The 18,128-nt window shown below is 40.8% G+C and overlaps 2 pseudogenes; both read right to left on the bottom strand.

Annotated features, from left to right (window-relative positions):
* Window positions 1–1,010: 1,010 nt before the first annotated feature.
* LOC101591172 lies at window positions 1,011–1,580 on the bottom strand (annotated as a pseudogene).
* A 9,570-nt stretch (window positions 1,581–11,150) lies between these two features.
* Window positions 11,151–11,423, bottom strand: LOC101590772 (annotated as a pseudogene).
* Window positions 11,424–18,128: the final 6,705 nt, after the last annotated feature.

The following is an 18,128-nucleotide window of genomic DNA, read 5'->3' as shown; positions in this document are numbered from 1 at the left end:
AAGGGTTCTGTGCTGGGCCTGCATTCAGCCTGGGTCAAATGAGGATCCCGGGCCCCGGGTCGTCTCTCATTCACCGGGCCTGGGCTCTGGGTCTGTTCAGGATCCTGCAGCCCCCGGGTCGTCTCACTCACTCCCTTCCTTTTCCTTCTTAATATGATCATATTTTGTTCTACCTTCTCACTCATGCAGAACACAGTTGTAGCAGCTGTTTTTTTCCCTGTGTTTTCATTATTTTATTAAGCAATTAACCAACACCAGAATGAACACAACAGTAAGCAACTCTAGACAAGCTTATCTTAGACCAATGACAAGTGACCAACTAAAAGACAATTTAAGGATCCTGACGACCTGTCACCACAACCCCCCACTAATCTATTTTTTAAAAAATCATTTCTTTTTTTTATTTTTAATTTTTTTCCATCCCTCCTGCTAATCTAGATGGCCAGGCATCCGCAAGAAAAGAACCACCCCCTCACCACTGCTTCCAGCTGTGCCCTTTAAAGGACCCAGAGAAGGCTGTGACAACTTTTAAGCCACCAGACATGTACTATCCTGTCCCAGTTTACCCAAGATGGGAGCCTCCTGCTGTCCTGTACCATGATAAACACGACTTGGGACTCATGAAGGCCATGACAACGAATCCTTTTCTTTCTTTTTAGCCTCCCTGACAGATTCTTTGATAATCTATTCTCTTCCTGTATACCTGGTCCTTTCATCTGGCTTTTTTTCCTCCTTAGATCTTGGATTGCTATACTTTTATTAACAATATGATGATCCTACCATAGTACCACGATATCCCCCAAAACAGAGCTCAAATTTGACCAGAACATAAACAGGGATGTGTGACTGTCTAGAACTCGAAAGGACAGGTGGCAGGAAAAGTCACCTGACAACACTAGGGACAGCTCAGATCTCGGGAGTGGGACAAAGGAGAAATCTACATGCATCACTGAATGGAGATCGAGAACACTGCTTGGGGTCTCCAGGATGACCAGGCCTTGGAGTCGGCCCTACTTCCCAGACAGCTGCTCGTACAGTTTGGGCATGTAGTCCTCCCACTTGGCCTGGTAGTACGTGCCGGCCACCGGGGCCCGAGATGGTACTTCTTGCGGAAGGCCTCCACCTTGAACTTGCCTTGGTGGCCTCCAGACCAGTTGCTGAGGGTGGGCTCGTCGCACTTGAGCGGTTTGTCCTTCTTCTAGACCAGCCACACATAGCCCTGCAGGGCTGTGCCACTGGGCACTAGGAGGCCCGGAGCCCACGTAGTCAGAGATCACGGTGCCCACTGCTGATATCATTGCCTTTCAGGTTGACCACTAGAAAATGGTGTCACTCCCTGAACTTGGGAGACTGCCTTCTGGGAGCATCCGGGTCTGTCAGGACCAGGGTGTAGAGTTTATCTGGATCCTGACCATCCCAGGAAATGCTGGTGGGTCTGCTCTTAACCTGGGTGGGCATCAGCACTTTGCCCAGCTCGTCTACCTCCACCCCGCAGTAGGGACCCGCAGTGGGTGCTTGGGCTGCTCCTCCAGCTCCTGCAGGTGCAAGGTCCCGGACCACTTGCTGAGGTCTGCCAGCATGGTGACACGGAGCGGCAGATAGGAGCCGGGTGCACCCAGGGAGCAGGGTGAGGCCCAGTCCGCAAACTTTTAATGTCCTTTTATTTCTTTTAATGTCCCTTTAAACTAATTTTGTCATCTATGTAAATTTTTGTTCTATTTCTATTGATTTGCTTTTGTGCTCATTGTGGTTCATGTTTTCTTACTTTGCATGCTGATACATTTTTTAAAATTAAGTATCTTTGTGCATTTTAGATACACATAATCCTACTCATCAGTGGGAATTTGTACCCGTACATGATGTTTTGTTTTCTCTTTCTTTTTCTCAATCCCTTTTCTTCTCTTCAACTCATTTTCTCCTATTTACAGAGATGTGTTTCCATTTTATTCTTTTTCCTTTTTTCCTTCCTTCCATGCTGAGATATTTTATTGGTTAAAATATTTTGTAAACTTTACATAATTGGATTTTTTAAAAAAATTTTTTAAATAACTTTGAGTTTTGTGTAGAGCTTATTTACCTTGGGGTTTGCTTAATATTTTTGAGAGTTACTTTTAAGCTTTTCTGGGTAAGATTAGAACTAGAGCTCCTACTAGATAGAGATATAGACATCTAAATGTGTATCTGTAACTTTAGCCTTGAGAACTTTTCAAAATATTTCACATAATGTGGATCTTTTAGTCATGAGTTCTTTTCTTTTTTTAAAAAAGTCTTTATTTTGCCTTCTTTTCTGAAAAATATTTTCTCTAGTTAGAACTGTGGATTCAATAGTATGTTTTGTTTTTCTTTCAACACCTTAAAGATAATTTCTTCTGACTTGCAATTTTATTTATCTAAAATTCTATAATCATTTTCATCCTTCTTCCTAAGATGTTCTTTTTGTCACTGGTTTTTGGTAGTCTGTTTACATTACTTGCTGTTTTTTTTTTTTTTTTTTTTTTAAATTTCTAAGTTGTCTTGTTTGGGATACGTTGAGCATTTTGGATCCCTGTGTTTAAAGTATTATTAAATTTTGACTACGTTGGCTATTATTTCTTCAAATATTTTTGTGTTCCTTTTTTTTGGGTCTGTGATTACACTTACATTGCTTAACAGTGCCACACTTCACCAAGGTGCTTAGTTTTTTCCATATTCATAATTTAGATGGTTGATATTGAATATTATCAGGTTCACTGATCAACTTTGCTCCACCTGCTGAGCCCATCCAGTGACTTGGCATATCGATAATGGACTGTCCAACCTAACAACCTCTATGTGGCTTGTTCTATATCTTCCATTTCTTTCCATGTAAGCACAATGAAGACAGAAGCAGGAGACATAAAAAAAGATTGAAATGCAACTTCTGCTTCAAAAAGGCCTGCATTTTTTTTTTTTTTAAATTGAGACAGCCATGAAAGTATACTATTCAAATCTTTTGTTTTAGGAAGTCTAATTGATGGATGGCTCCAGCAGCTGTTCTCTGAATCCACCATTGTGCTTGCTGGACTTTGAATGGGCAGCTCCTCTCCAGTGACTGCATGCGGTACGAATACTAACACAGGCTTTTCCTGCAGATGCAGGCTTCTCTGGGGGGTGACTTTGGCTTGGAGACACCCCAACAGCCAGTCTGAAACTTTCTTAAAGTGGCATAGCAGTCTGAGACTCTGCTATCTGATCTTTTCTCTCTTTTTCCTAGGAAAGAGATCTACATTCTCTGGAGCATCTCCCTGCCTTTTCCAGCTTTGTCTCTTTTTCCCCTCATTGTCCCCTTCCCCAGTACATCTTTGACATCTGCTCTTCTAGAACCTAAACTAAAATACTTACTACCATTATTTTATGGTTTTAGTCAGTACAAGATTGCATTTATTTATTTGTTTGTTTGTTTATTTATTTAATGTATGTAGCACAGGGTCTGCAGAGTGTCACTACCTAGATCAGACTCGTAGTGATCCTCCTGTTTTCAGCCTCCCAAGGGCTGGGATAACAGGCACGTGCCACCACACCCAGTCTCAATCATCATCTCAGCAGGCCCAGGGGTGGGGCCGGCACAGCACGCCAGCAATCGAACCTGGTCCTCGTGTCTGCCTACGCAGGTGCTTTAATCCTCTGAGCTAATTGGCTGGCCTTAAGACTGTATTTAAATAAAAGGTCTCACCTCTAAAAGTAGTTTTGAGGACTAATGATGTGTTACCATCATCTTCAGGACTGAAGCTCAGCAGTTCCTTTTCAATAGTGAGTTTACCTATACCAACCTATGTTATGGTGATAGTTACATCATAAAGGTTGGCAGTCTTTTCAACCAAATCTAGGACCTCAATATCCTAGTCGTGACATTACTATTAGTTTTCTTTTAGTCCTACATGAGCCAGTTAATTTTTGGAACCTTATTAAATGTGTTTGGGCTGGTAACTCTAAATGGGTAAGAAAACTTGATGAGTAATTTACCTGACCAATTATCTAAAAATTTTTAAACGAGTGAATGCCTGGACTGAATTCTTTCTCTCACAGGCAACAAATGACTCAAGGCTTCTGGACCTGAACTTGTTTTAGGGGAATACCCTGATAAAACTCTCACAGTAAACGACATGATCTGAGAACACAGATCCTAGATACTCATTTGTGTTAGTCAGTTTTCCACTGCCGTGACCAGGAGCCTGAGAAAAACAACCCCAAAGAGGAAAGGTTTATGTCGGTCTGGTTGTTTCAGAGCTCTATGGTTGTCTGGTTCCCTTGCTGTGGGCAGGAAGTGAGCCAGGAACATGTGGGTTGAGTTGGTAGAGGAAATTTGCGTATCTCCTGGCGGCCAGGGAGCAGAGACAGAGGATGAAAGAGCTACACAAGAAAAGGGCCAGGGACAAGGTACATCCTTCCAAATTACCTCACAGTCTCTTACTTCTTTCTTTTTTTATTTTGATTTTTTAAATTAATTTTATTGAGAAAAAATTGCAATGAGACAGTTTCAAAATAGGTTGGTAGGAAAGTTAAAACAATTAATGCATTGCATATTGTTGTCTTTGTAGTAGTCATTCATAGCACAAGTACAGATCTTTCTTCTTATTGAATTAAGAGAAAGTGGCTAGATATCTATCCTAACTATTTTGTGTATACAGATACAAAATTGTCCTTCATTATACCACCTTTTTTTGGTTTAGTTTTGCCAGAGATGGGTATTCCATTGCCATCCAAATATTGTAGGTGCATGATTTCAGCAAAATATTCCAATATAGTTCAGTAGTCCACAATAGTAGTGGGTTATCCACAGGACCGGCAATGTCCAAATGTGATGACTTGAGCCTTCCACAACTCTGCATATTAACATGGTTTCACTTTTCATACCTCGTTTCTACCTTACTTCTTTAAACTGGGCTCCACTTCTGGTTTCCAATGCCTGGAAATAATGCTATTAAATTATGATCTCCTCAATGAATTTAACTCCTGATGGAACCCTTGTAATCCGATTGCCTTCTGCAAACTCCACCTGTGAACACGTGAGGTATTTGGGGACACTTTAAATTTTAAGCCCTAACGCCAATATAAGTGGCTTACTTTTTCATCCTAGGAGGCAACAGAAGAGGGAAGAGAAAGGAAAAGCAGTGAATCTGTTAAGAGAGTGTAAAACTAGAGAGCAGTATTGAGTGAAAATTCCTAGAGGTAGAATGGGGAAAGAGCTTACAAGGTTAGAGATAGCCAGTAATTAAATGGAAACTTTTTGCTATTTTAGTCAGGTTCCATATGTTTGAAAATGACACAATCGGTGCAAAGAAGAGTAAATAAAAAATGGATCTTAGCAGCTCACAAAGTTTGGAAAGATTCCAAGAGCATTTGCAGCATAGAAGGAAGAATGTAGAAATCTGAGCTGTAGAAGCTAGAATGAGAAACTCAAATTAACATGGCCAAATCTTTCTCTCCTTTTCTCCTCACGCCCCCCCATCTTTCTCACATCTGCTTGGTTCTGTTTCTCTTCAGCGTTGACTTTGTCCTATCCAACTACCATCAGGACTTTGCAATGGGAGAGGATACGGTTGCTGCCAGACTCAGCTCTCTCTCTCTCTCTCTCTCTCTCTCTCTCTATATATATATATATATATATATATTATTGAGAAAGAAGTAGCAATGAGGCAGTTCCAGCACAGGTTAGTAGGACAGTTACAATAATTAATACATTGCATATTGTTGTCTTCATAATAGTTATTCATAGTACAGGACACAGACATGATACCTTGTCCAAACAGTATTAGTTCAAACCTTTCTTCTAATTGAACTAAGAGAAAGTGGCTATATATCTATGCTATTTTGTATATACAGATAGCTATCTATCTATATTTTTCACCTCAAAATGGTCCTTCATTTATATCCCCCTTTTTATTTACTTTTGTCAGAGATGGGTATTCCACTGCCATTCATATATTGTAGGTGCATGAGTTCAGCAAAGTAATCCAATATAGTCCAGTAGTCTATAATAGTAGTGGGTTATCCACATGTCAGAAGTTTTTGATTTCTCAGTTCAGTAATTATAGAAAGAGAGCTTTCATTTTCTTTTTCCTTTTTTTGGGTCTCAGTATTCATTTAATAGTTCTAACATCCCATTCGAATTGGTCCTGCTTGAACTACATGCCCAAACTTGGGCCAAGCCAGGGAAATAGAGCACCATGTCCTACACAAGTAACATGTTTCAGTTTTTTTCCCTATAGGGGACAGACTTATTACAGCAAGTACAGGGGTGGAAACACTTCCTGGGAAGATAGTTGCAACTTTGTTTTGCTTCTGTGTAAACAAACTGCTCTTCAAAAACTGTGGAATAATTAGGATATTCTATCCATAATATGGCTTTATGTAAAGGAGGCTTTTATGGTGAGAATTATGCAAAGGATCCTGGGTTTTGCGTAGGCTTAAGATAGGTGGGAAAGAATAGGGAAACACACAAGAGCCAAATGTTCCATAAACCAAACTAACTGGTCAGGAAATAAGAATATGGAGTCAAAGGGGTCCATGATAACCTTGCCGTGAAAGAGGGTGTTGGATTGCTGTGAGGAATAGAGTGCAGCTCAGGGCATGGAATGGAGCGCTTGGACAACTGCAGCCTCTTTCTCCTGTGCGCCATATTTTAGGTTCTTTAAAGATATCTCTGATGGGAACTTCTCACTGTAATTCCTGTGATGTAGGTGATTCTCCTTGTCTGACCAGCTGGCTGTAACTCCAGCTCTTTGAACCAAGCTTCCCAGCTTTGATCATGGGGGAGCACCATAGAGTGCTGAGGTTTCTAACTGGCTGTAGCCCAACTCGCTCTAGGAAAGCTCATGCCTGGTCTGGAGAAACACTCCTGTGTTCCTGGCCTTCACACTGTGAACGGCTGTCCTCTTTTGTTCTCAGCATTTTGTCCTCAGACACATTCGTCCATGGCCTCTCTCCATATTCCATCCTATATGTTACTGTAATGATATTTTAAATATTTTCTTTGAAGCCTGCCCAACTGTTTTGCAGAGAGGAGAAAGTTCCCTTTCTCTACAGGGGAGGAGGAGTAGTGCCTTCTGAGAAAGCCTAGCACCTAAAGTTTTGTTTGTGTTTTTCTGGGGCTTCAGCTGGAAGTAAACAACAGAGAATCTCATTTTATTCTTTTTAAATCCCACTTTAAATGCTTTTTGCAAATGCATTATCTCAATCCTTTAGATACACAGGTTCCATTTTACTCCTGGGAAACTGAGGCTTAATGCACCTTGTTCAAGGTCACATGAGCAGTAAGTGGCAGGAACAAAATCTGAAGCCAGATCTTTCTGATTTCAAATGTGTGCTCCTTTTTGTGTTAAAACTGTGAATGGATTGTCAATTGGAATATTTGATTTAGGCTCAGGTGGCATGAAGAGTGTTGTTTGATGATGAGCTTTGGGGTGGCTGGGTAAGAAAAATCAGTAGTACTAAAATTTATTGAACAACTAGTATTATGGGTCAGCAGACCCTGTGATAGGATCTTTATATATACTAATTTGTTCAGGGTTGGTAAGAATATTCAGTAACTGGTACAACATAGTCACCGACCAGCACGGTGCCACTGGCCATCAGCAGTTGAGCTGGGCCATATAGACTGTGGAAGGTGGGGGCAGGTGAGGCTGAGCAACTCACACAGGGTCAAACAACCAGTGGGGATGGGCTGGGGTTACTCTCAGAGGTTTCCCCAAACTACACTCATCTTTTTCCCAGCTACTTGAACACTTCAGAAGAAAATAGCCACACAAAACCCAGCTATTAGTATTTCAGAGGAAAGTGCTCTGATGTTATTTGGACAAGGGTAAACTGAACTAAGAGGTTTCATTTTTGTGATTCTTCTCTCAGAGGAACTCTGGCCCCTTTCTCTTATCTGTCCTCATACAGCTGAAGTTTAGTTCTGAGCTTTAAAATCTGATGCTCAGAGCCCTACTGCCTTAGTCTTTCTTGTGATAGGTATTCTAGTCAAGAGGCCTTCAATGTACTGAAAGCAACCTCAGGAAAAGGAAGCAAGGGAGGGGGAGAGGAGGAGGAGGGATCATGAGCATGGGGCAGGGAGAGGGAGAGAGAGAGAGAGAGAGAGAGAGAGACCCCAGGGTTGGGTTTGGAGCTTGTATCTACATGTTTAATCAGACAGGCTACAGAGGTTGGAAAGTTTGCAAATGTAGCTGTCATTTCTGACTTCCAACATCAAAGGCTTTGGCGCCTGCAGCACACTCACCCAACACCAGCCTGGGCTGTGACACTCATGGCTAGAGGGGAGGTAGAGGTGAAAGGTAGACTCAACAATTACTCGTGGAAAAACTGAGGACAAACAGGAAGAATTACAAAGGAAATGACTCATACACGATGGAAGGGGGCACTCCCTTCACTTTTATAATCCTCTTCACAGAGGAGAGTTTCCATGAGCTTTGCTTTTGGGAGTTTTCCTTCAACAACAGTGCAAACCTCCTAAATCCCTTCTGTGAGGGAGACTCACTTTTTCTGAAGTCACGGCAAGCGCTCCTAACCTCTTTTTCCTCCACTCTAACCTCTCATGAGGCATCTTAGTACTGAATGCTGTGTTAGGTATTTACTACTAGAGAAAACAGCAGATGAATCAAAGATTTATCAGTAGATCATTTAGAAAAACCATGACAACCATTACAACATCTAAATTCTGCCATTACAAAAGTAGAAGGGCTTTACAAAAGTAGAGGGCTCTTGGGGTTTAGAGAAGATCTTTGATAAAGGACCTATCCTTTATTGATATTATTATTATCCTAAGAAGAGATTAAATGGAATATCAGGTGTGTTTTAGATTTTCCTTGGGGTTGGTGGAGTTGGTGTGCTGGTAAACATTTAACACTACTTTTCCAATAAAACCAATGATAAACAAAACATAGAGCTCTGATTTGTGGTATTTGCCTATTTGTAGCATTTGTTCAAGTCACCAAGCATATCGGATTTCCACCCATATGTAGTATTTTCACCACACCAGTACAGTGGGTAGAAATAATAACCATCAGAGTGAGAATGAGTGCCCAGCATGAGGCTGAGGCAAGGTTTCTAGTTTGAGGCCAGCTTGGGCTACACAGTGAGTTCAAGGACAGTCTGGACCACACAGCAATACCCCGTCTAAACAAAAATTGTAAGAATGAGAATGCCCTCTCAAGAAGTGTGCATGTCTCAAGCTAGGGAAAATGACAACCAAGAAGTCGGTCTTGGTGCAGGGTGGACCAGGGGACTTTGAGGAGAGTGAATTAACTCAATTATAATGTGTTTCTTGTCCTGAACGGTGCTCTAGACTCCTGCCCATTTCACTTTAAGCCGAAGTGGGACAGACACATGCTTTTGTTGATGTTCTGTGAGGAGCAGGGCTTGTGCCAGTGATGGGGTAGCGTGGCAGAGCTAAGAAGGTGAGATGACCATGGGAACTGGGAATCCTGTAGGAGCAGTGACATGAACGTGTCACAGCCAGTGGACACGAGCACCATTCCTTCTCCTTACATCAAGCCAATTTCAGAATTGGAGGCTTCCAACTGACCGTGAGGAGCAACTGGACAGGTTTGATCTACACATTGGAGGAAAGGGTGACCTCCGAAGGCTGAAAGATCTAACTATGCTTGCTCTAAATATGTAAGAAAGATTTCATATTAACATGGTTTAAAGAAATAAGATAAACTTTATTTCCATTGAATATTGGATAAGTGATGAGTTGTTCTATGTTAAGTTGTTCTAAGTTCTAGGTCAAATTTCCATTCCCATTCCTCTTCTGGCAGTCGGGATGGCATTGGTACTGTGTACATGAAGCAAGTCCCCAAAGTTATGCCAATAAAGTGATTACAGAAAGTGCCCCCAGACTTTAAGAAATGTTAAGCAAAGAGGACTTAAATGACTCCCATCCTGCTGAAATGGCTACCATCCTACTTTTGTCTGGTTAGCTGTTGGTCTTCAGGTCATCTTCAGGTCATCAGAGCCTACCAACTAGGAATTCAGATAGAGTCCATGCAATTGTATTCTGGGAACTCAACAAACATGAAACACACATTAGAAGGTACTGGGGCTCTCAGTAACAGGGTCTATGGCAAAAGGAGTAATTATTGCTCTTCTAATAGGGTAGAAAGCTACAGTAAAGGGAAGACCTAATAAGGTATAGTAATTAACAGCTATAATGACAAACATGGCTCATCAAGAATGGTGAAACAATAGTCTATTTAAGAAGGAAAGTATTAACATTGTAGAAAGATTTCTACATCATGAAAATATTTTCAACAAAAACAAGTTACTTGAAGAGGTAATCTGTAGTTATCAAAAAACAACAACTATACAAATGCAAGTCACTCTTGATCCTTTTTTTTCCCAAGACAAACTGTATCCAGTTTTATTAAAGATACCCATCATAAACAGTCATGGTATTTCAGGCAGGACATGGGCACACAATCATTCACGGTATGCAACAACTTTCAAACTCCCTTCTTGGATGGACTACCAAAAACCAGAGAGTCACTATAAAATCCAATGAAGTCTTCATTTGAGGCTATGAAGTAGGGAAAGTTTAGAGTGAGGGTTGACATTTCACATTTAGTATGTTGTTTAACAACTTTTCACAAGCCGACCCTGACTTTCAGGAAATGAAAATGGCAGAATTAGCAATCTAGAAAAAGAAATCAACTGCTCTTGTGGGACACCATCTCAATGTTACTGGAAAGTCCAGATTACCTGACACAATGGTAACATCACTTTTGGGAATCAGATTCCAATAGGTCTCTGGGCTTATAGGAGTTAAGCCTATGCTGATGGCAGAGGAAAGGAGGACATAAAATGAACTGGGAGCTGTCCCGTGTCACAAGGCATTTATGCCAAGGTAGCCACATGCATCAACATCAGGGAATCCCTCCTCCTGCGAGCCAAGAGGAAGTCTCTCAAAACCAGCAGGGAAAGGTGCCTTCCCCACATCAATCCAGCTTTGGAGACATTGTACTACTGACATGTGCTCCTTCCCCACAAAACAACAGTGAATGTTCTGTGTATTAACAACATAGCTTTTTAAAAAAAGTAAAACAAAAAATTGCATTTTTGTAAAACTTGATTAAAAATAGTATTTCAAACTGTACAGTCACCAGAGGTACACAGTTATCAAAAATGCACACACTTCACTTGGCGTCTCCAGCACCTCCAGCTTTTTGTGCCTGGTCTGTTTTGGCAGCTCCATTTTCTGTAGGGTTATTCCCATTGTTGCTGGCATCAGCTTTACCCTTTTTCCCTTTGGGTACCTTCTCTCCTTTCTTTGCAGGGGCCTTTTTAGGCGTGGGCTCTGGCTTTGGAGGGGCTGGTTTAGCAGACAATCTTGCAGATCTTCTCTGTGGTTCATCCTTCACCTTGGCTTTATCACCTTTAGCATCTCCTTCAGCCTTTCTCTTGGGCATGGTGGCGACGGTGGCAGGACGCAGGTGCTAGATATGAGATGCAGTGGCACACAGCTTTAGGCAGACTGGGGGTTGTCCTCGTTTCTTCACACTGTTCCATTTTTGCTCCTTATGAGTGCTTCTGACACAATTTGTCATAGCTAACTCTTGGAAACAACCCAAATGCATATCAACTGAAAAATGGATAAAAAAGATGTGACATTTTATACAATGGAGTATTTCTCAGTTATGAAAGAGATAAATTCAAAACTTTTATAGGTAAATGGAGGCAACTCAAGACCATACTCATATGTGAAATAAATCAGGCCCACATGTGTAAACGTCATATTGTCTCCCTAGAGTAAGAACCTCAAAGAGTAAATAGGGTCTGAAAGGTACGATGGATACTGTGAAGGGGAAAGAAACTGTTCAAAGGAAATGAACAACTGGGATGAGGGACAGGAGAAAAGAAAGAAAGGAAGAAGGGAAATAAATATATATGAATATATGCAGGATAACTTGGAGAATTGTACTGCTGATTTCTGCTGGTGTATTGAAAGGAACAGTTAATGCTTACATTTTCTCTCTCTCCTTTTCAATATTTATAATGTTTTTGAGCAGTCTTACAGGTTTATATCTGATAATCTCAACAACTAACTTGAAGACAACAATATAACAATGATTATATAATTCCTATCATTTTTTTTTAAAGTTTATTTATTTATTATTTTTTTTTGGCGGAACCGGGGATTGAACTGAGGCCCTTGCGCTTGCCAGAGAAGTGCTTATTCCACTGAGCCATCTCCCCGGCCCATTTCTATCATTTTTGTTTGGAGCAATTCTATATCATTTCTAATGTTCTTTTAAACTATTTTGTATTCTCTTTAAGAATAAAAAAATATTTCAAAAAACAGTGCTGCTGGGCAAGTGGATATTTACTATCTAATTTTTACATTTGAGTTAAAAAACTAATTATAATCATTTTCCTTATTTATCAGATTTGTTTGAATATGAATAAGAAGTCTAAATTTTACCTCTGGTTCCACTTTTCCACTTAATATTCTGCTTTCATCGCATTCTCAATTTATTTATAGCAAAACTAAATTTTCCCAAAGTAGCTTCTTGTTTACACTGTCGAGTCTCTAGATCGGCCTCACAGCATCAAGTGCAAGGGCGTGAATTCATCTCTGAGCATCTTTCCCATTCCCATGTACAGTCAGTTCTGAAGTTCAGTCAGTGTTTCCTTTGTTGCCCTGTACTTCCATTTCCCCCCCTGGTTCCTGGATTTTCCACCATGGTTTCTGCTTTCTCCTCCCTCTGAACCTGGTAATTAGCATTTTACCTTCTGTGAACATTCTAGATTTCTGACATAAATAGAACCATATAGTATTTACCTTTTTGTGTCATTTGTCTTTTTATGACAAATGAGAGGATTGTCCCACTCAGTATGATGTCCTTAAGTGTCATCCATGTTGTAGTGTGGGTCAGGAGTTCTGTTATTTAGGTTGAATATCAACCAAGTTTCTAATTTCAAGAATTACATATTTAATCTCTGAAGATTAAATTTTATAAAATCTTACTGTGTTTTAGTTTATGTTTTTATTAATTTTTTTAATTTCAAATTTATCTATTTATTTATTTATTTATTTTTGTATTTATTTAGTACAGGGTCTTGCTATGCCACTCAGACTCAGAGTGGTCCTCCTGTCTCAGCCTCCCCAGTGCTGGGATTACAGGTGTGTGTCACCATACCCAGGGCTCTGTGGCTGCATGGCGTGTGGTACCAGGGATCAAAGCTCAATCTTTGCACTTTCTAAGAAGGTGCTTAGACCACCAAACTATCTCCCCAGCCCTGTTTTTAACAATTTTATACAGAAATATTTTATGTTCTATTTCATATTGCAAATGTACTATTTTAAATGCTGGAGAGCTTTAATTTTTTAAACAATAATCTTTCACTTGGAATGACTTATCTTGTGTACACTGAATTTTAAAATATACATTATAGCTATCAATTACTGTATGTCACATAATCTCCTTCCCTAGTAAAAGGACAAACAGCATTTTGATTTTATTTATTTTACTTTCCCCTGAGCTACCTGCTGGCCTGGGTCTTGGGAATTCTCCTTTCTGAGTGTGTGAGAGTGAGCGCCAAAGGAATGTGACAAACCAGGAGCAACCTTGCAGCCAGTTCCTTCTTGCTTTGAGGACTCTAAGGCCATATAGGTGATATGAATTTTAATCTTAAACCCAAGGGGAGTTGGAGAACTATGGATGCACACTCTGAGGTTCTCAGAGGAGGCTTGGCTTCCTCTCCTCAGAGCTTAGACACATAAGCCTCCTAGTCAGACAGCCTCTCAGTTTTCCCCTAATCCACCAGGTAGTGCAGCTATCAGATGGTGCTAAATATTGTAGGCTTTGTTTCCCCTCTCCGTACTTTGAAGGTCATGAGGCCTCCTTTCTTATTCTTTTTTTTATATGTGTGTGGTGTTAGGGATTGATCTGAGTTACAACCCTTTTTTTTTTTTTTTGCGGAACTGGGGATTGAACTCAGGCCCTTGCACTTGCCAGGGAAGCGCTTATTCCACTGAGCTATCTTCCCGGCCCTTATTTACTTATTCTTGAGACAGGGTTCTTTTGGAGTCACCAAACTGCCCAGGCTTGGCTCCCACTTGCTGTCCTCCTACCTCAACCATCTGGCATGCTGGGATTACAGGCATGAGCCACTGGCTTGGGCCAATTTTCTATTAATGGGGCATTAGGACCCAATACCATGGATGTGGGCTCCTGCACCCTGCTGACCGTGCTGTCCTTATTAGAGATTGATGTTTACAATGTGAGAGAAAGTTTCAGGGTGAGCCTATGGAGTCATAAGACCCGAGGAACACATAACAACAGAACTGCTGGAGGTGGCCTAGCTGTAACTGGGGAGAGTTTTGGAGACAATGAAGTCAAGCAGAGGCAAGCAGAGCTGAGAGGTGAAGAGAGACAGCATTCTTACGATATTTTTTGAGCTCTGGATCCGACTGGGCCTGAAGCCAGTTCTATGTTAGATTTTCCAGCTATATGAGCTAATAAACCCTCTCCCACCTTTTTAAAAAATTATACTACTTCGTAAAATTTGGATTTTTATGACAAAAAAAAAGCATGACTCACATGCCTAGCTGGATCCCTGTTTCAGTAATGAATGTGTTGGTTGTTATGCCAGAAAACATGAAAACCATGTCTTACATAAATAGGGGTTTATTTACTTCGCATAATGAGAAGTCTGAAGGAGTCAGCAAAGAGCTGACTCAGCAACCCCACAGTACCATCAGGGAGCCGGGTCATACAGTCCTGCTCTGCCACTCCTGCTGTTGTTAATATTCCCTTCATCTTGCTGACTTATGTTTGCTGAGCCACTGCCGTTTACAAAGGCCTGAGGACTGTGCTCTGGGCAGAAGGACATGGAGACAGAATCCTCTGAGTTGTGTTTTTGTCTCAGTGGTCAGAAGCATGTCCTTTGGCTTCCCCTACATGGGGACTAAGTACTTGGTATTTGCTGTCTCTGTGTTAGAAGGGAGTAAAAGAAAAAAAAGAGTTAGAAATGGAGCAAATAACTTGGACCAGGCTTTGTATTCCAACAGTATACTTAACCCTTTTCTCTGTCCTACAAACCATCAGCCATTGGTAAGTGGTCCAAAACACTTTGTGTTTCTACACTGAAGGTTATTGTATGAAAATTACAGAAGTACAGAGAGTGGAGCTTCTAATTTGATATCATTTAGATGCTCAAAACTATTCCCTAGTTCTTTTTAGTTTGGGTTTCTGAGCTTCTTCTAGTCACTTCAGTTATCACTGCACATCTTTTTCAGATGTCATTGATTGATTATTAGTACACGTTTGTATCACGTAATGATTGCATTCCTGGTGGGGAGTTAGTCCATGTACGTGACACACTTTGATTCTTTCTTCATCTTCCTCTTCTCCCCTCCGCTAAACATCTCTCAATGTTCTTCCCATTTGAAAAAGATCTATCACCCTATTTCTTGTTATCTATTATTTATTTTATTTATTTACATACTTGGTACAGGGGATTGAACTCAGGGCCTTGCGCTTGCCTGGCAGGCACTTCTGCAGCTGAGATTTCTCCCCAGCCCTATTTATTTATTTTTTTCTGCTTTTTCTTCTTCTGCTGCTTTTTCTGCTCCTGCTTCTGCTTCTTCTGTTTCTTTAGTTTTTTTATCTGCCTTTTTTTTTTACACACTCTTGTAACTCCTATCTTTTATTTTGTAAACACACTCAAACTTTTTTTTTTACTCAAACTTTTTTAACCCTAAAGAACAAAAATAAATTACAAAAGACAGAAGTCTCCCTTCTTGCATATCTGCACCCACTATATTCCTAACAAATGATTTTTCTCTTTCTCTGCTGAATTAAACTTCTCAAAAACACTCCCAGTTTCAGCCTCTACTTCTAGTTCTTCCAGTTATTTCTTAAGTCATTGCTTTCCAGCCTCAACCCCTCATGCAATGGGAGGTCCCTGATGATTTCCTCCTCAGCAAATTCACATATTACTTAAGTCTTCTGAATTAGCTTATATACTTCCTATTTCCTGGAGCTCTTCCCTTTGAATTTTGTAACACTAAGATTTACTGTTTCTCCTGGTTTGCTCCAATTCCTTCTCCTTCTTTTAATTTTTTTTTCGGAACTGGGGATTGAACTCAGGCCCTTGCGCTTGCCAGGGAAGCACTTATTCTACTTGAGCTATCTCCCCGACCATTTAAAAAAATTGTTTTTTGAAATATGTTTTATTTATTTTCTTCTTCTTATTATTTATTTATGTATTTATTTTTGCCAAACCGGGGATTGAACTCAGGCCCTTGCACTTGCCAGGCAAGTGCTTATTCAACTGAGCTATCTCCCGGTCTCCTTCTCCTTATTTGCTCCTATTGGTATCACTTTCCTCACTGGCATGACCCAGGCCTGTCAGGGATCAGCTATTTCACTAGGCAAATTCTCCATGCATGATCTTACAACATCGTAGCTTCAGCTGCCACACAAGTGAAAACAGCTCCTAATTCTCTATCTAGCTCCAGCTCCAACCATCTTCTTTGTTCAGATCTAAAGGAAAAAAGGGAGAAAATCATATGACTATTTGGAAGAGATATCTACTCCAGAGAATGGGGACAGTGAGTGAAGCCATAAAATAGGAATGTGTTCAGCACGTCCTTAACTTCTACTGGCAGGGAAATGAAAAGTCAGGGGAGGATGTGAGCAGAGAAATGCTATGTTCTTACTGAAGTTTTAAAGGGACCATGATGTGTTGAAAATACGCTGAAAAGAGCAGGACAAGGAAGCAGGGCAACCCAGTAAGAGGGCTACTGTGGTAATTTAAACGACAGATGAGGTGATGTGGACCAGGGTAGCAGCACTGCCCTTGATAGCTGTAGCTGGCTACTGTTCTATTTTAATGGGAGAACTAAAAGCATATGAAGCCAGGCTGGGTGTAGGGTCTGAGAGAAAAGGGACACTCAGAAGATTCCGGCCTGCATAACTGGAAAGATGCAGTTCTACTTACTGAGCCGAGGGACATTGTGGGAAAAAAGGGTGGGGGAATATTGAGAAGTCGGGTTTGGATCCAATAAAATATAATAAGAGTAGCTGAAGAAGTTTTAGGATGAAGTTGGATACAGAACAGAATTTAGGAGAACAGTAACGGCGTGAGACGCATGAAGGATAATAGAAAGTGGTTGCACAAAGTGGACTGCAGGTTAGGGATGGGAGTTAAAGGATGGTTGTGTTAGGTTTTTTGACAGTGGCAGCTCAGCAGAGAAGCAGAAATAAGGAGGAGGGCAAGCCTTTATTAACTCTGAAGACACGGAGAGGATTGAGAGGCAGGGAGATGGGGGATTCTCTGACTTAAGACAGGAAGGCTGAGAATTATGAACTTTTGCTAGGGGCAGAGTTTGAGGGGCACTTTCAGTGCTACCCAAAGAACTGATTAGAGGCTCCCTTGTGTGAGTGGGAGAGATAAAATGAAGTTGCATCCAGGGCTGGAGGAGTGGGGAAGATGGAGGAAGTGGTCATTGGGAAGATAAGCTGTTGCTTTGGGGATTCAACCATGTTGGATCAGGGCCACGATAATTAGCAGTTTGTACTCGGGCCAAACCTATCACTTGGAGTTGGAATATAAAAGGGAGTGAAATGGAAAGATGATTAGAAGGAGACAGTGATTAGAGACAGTTAGATACTTGAAATTAATATTACAAATGTACCAAAGGTAAAACTTTGGTACAAGGTTATAACTACAGCAATGAAAGGCTGAAAGCTAAAAGTGTCAAAGGAATGGAGGGCCAGACATTGGAGGGGAGGCCAAGAGTGTGAAAGGCTGGGCTACCAGAAGCATCAACATGCTTATAATGCTTAGCATTATGAAGCAGTGGTGCTTAAGAATTGAAGTGCCACCCAGGAGCTACAGTCCCCAGGAAATGGAAGGCAGATAAATGCAACAAGAAGGGCAGTGGTGGTGCCTTCTCGCATGACAGCCAAAGCTAAAATTGCTCATCTTCTGGCCGCATGGGACCTTCTGCTTACCAAAACGTTATCTTTAGGCTTTCTGTAGAATTTGTTGTTACTTTCACTTTCATGAACCTATTTTTTAACTCATTATTAACTTTACTGAAAATCAATAATAATTATACAGCAAATTACAAATTGTAGACAAATATTGAAATGTGAAAGATA

Source organism: Octodon degus, unplaced genomic scaffold, assembly GCF_000260255.1.
Source record: "Octodon degus isolate 3935 unplaced genomic scaffold, OctDeg1.0 scaffold00116, whole genome shotgun sequence".
NCBI lineage: Eukaryota > Metazoa > Chordata > Mammalia > Rodentia > Octodontidae > Octodon > Octodon degus.
This window is presented reverse-complemented; position numbering and strand designations above follow the sequence as displayed.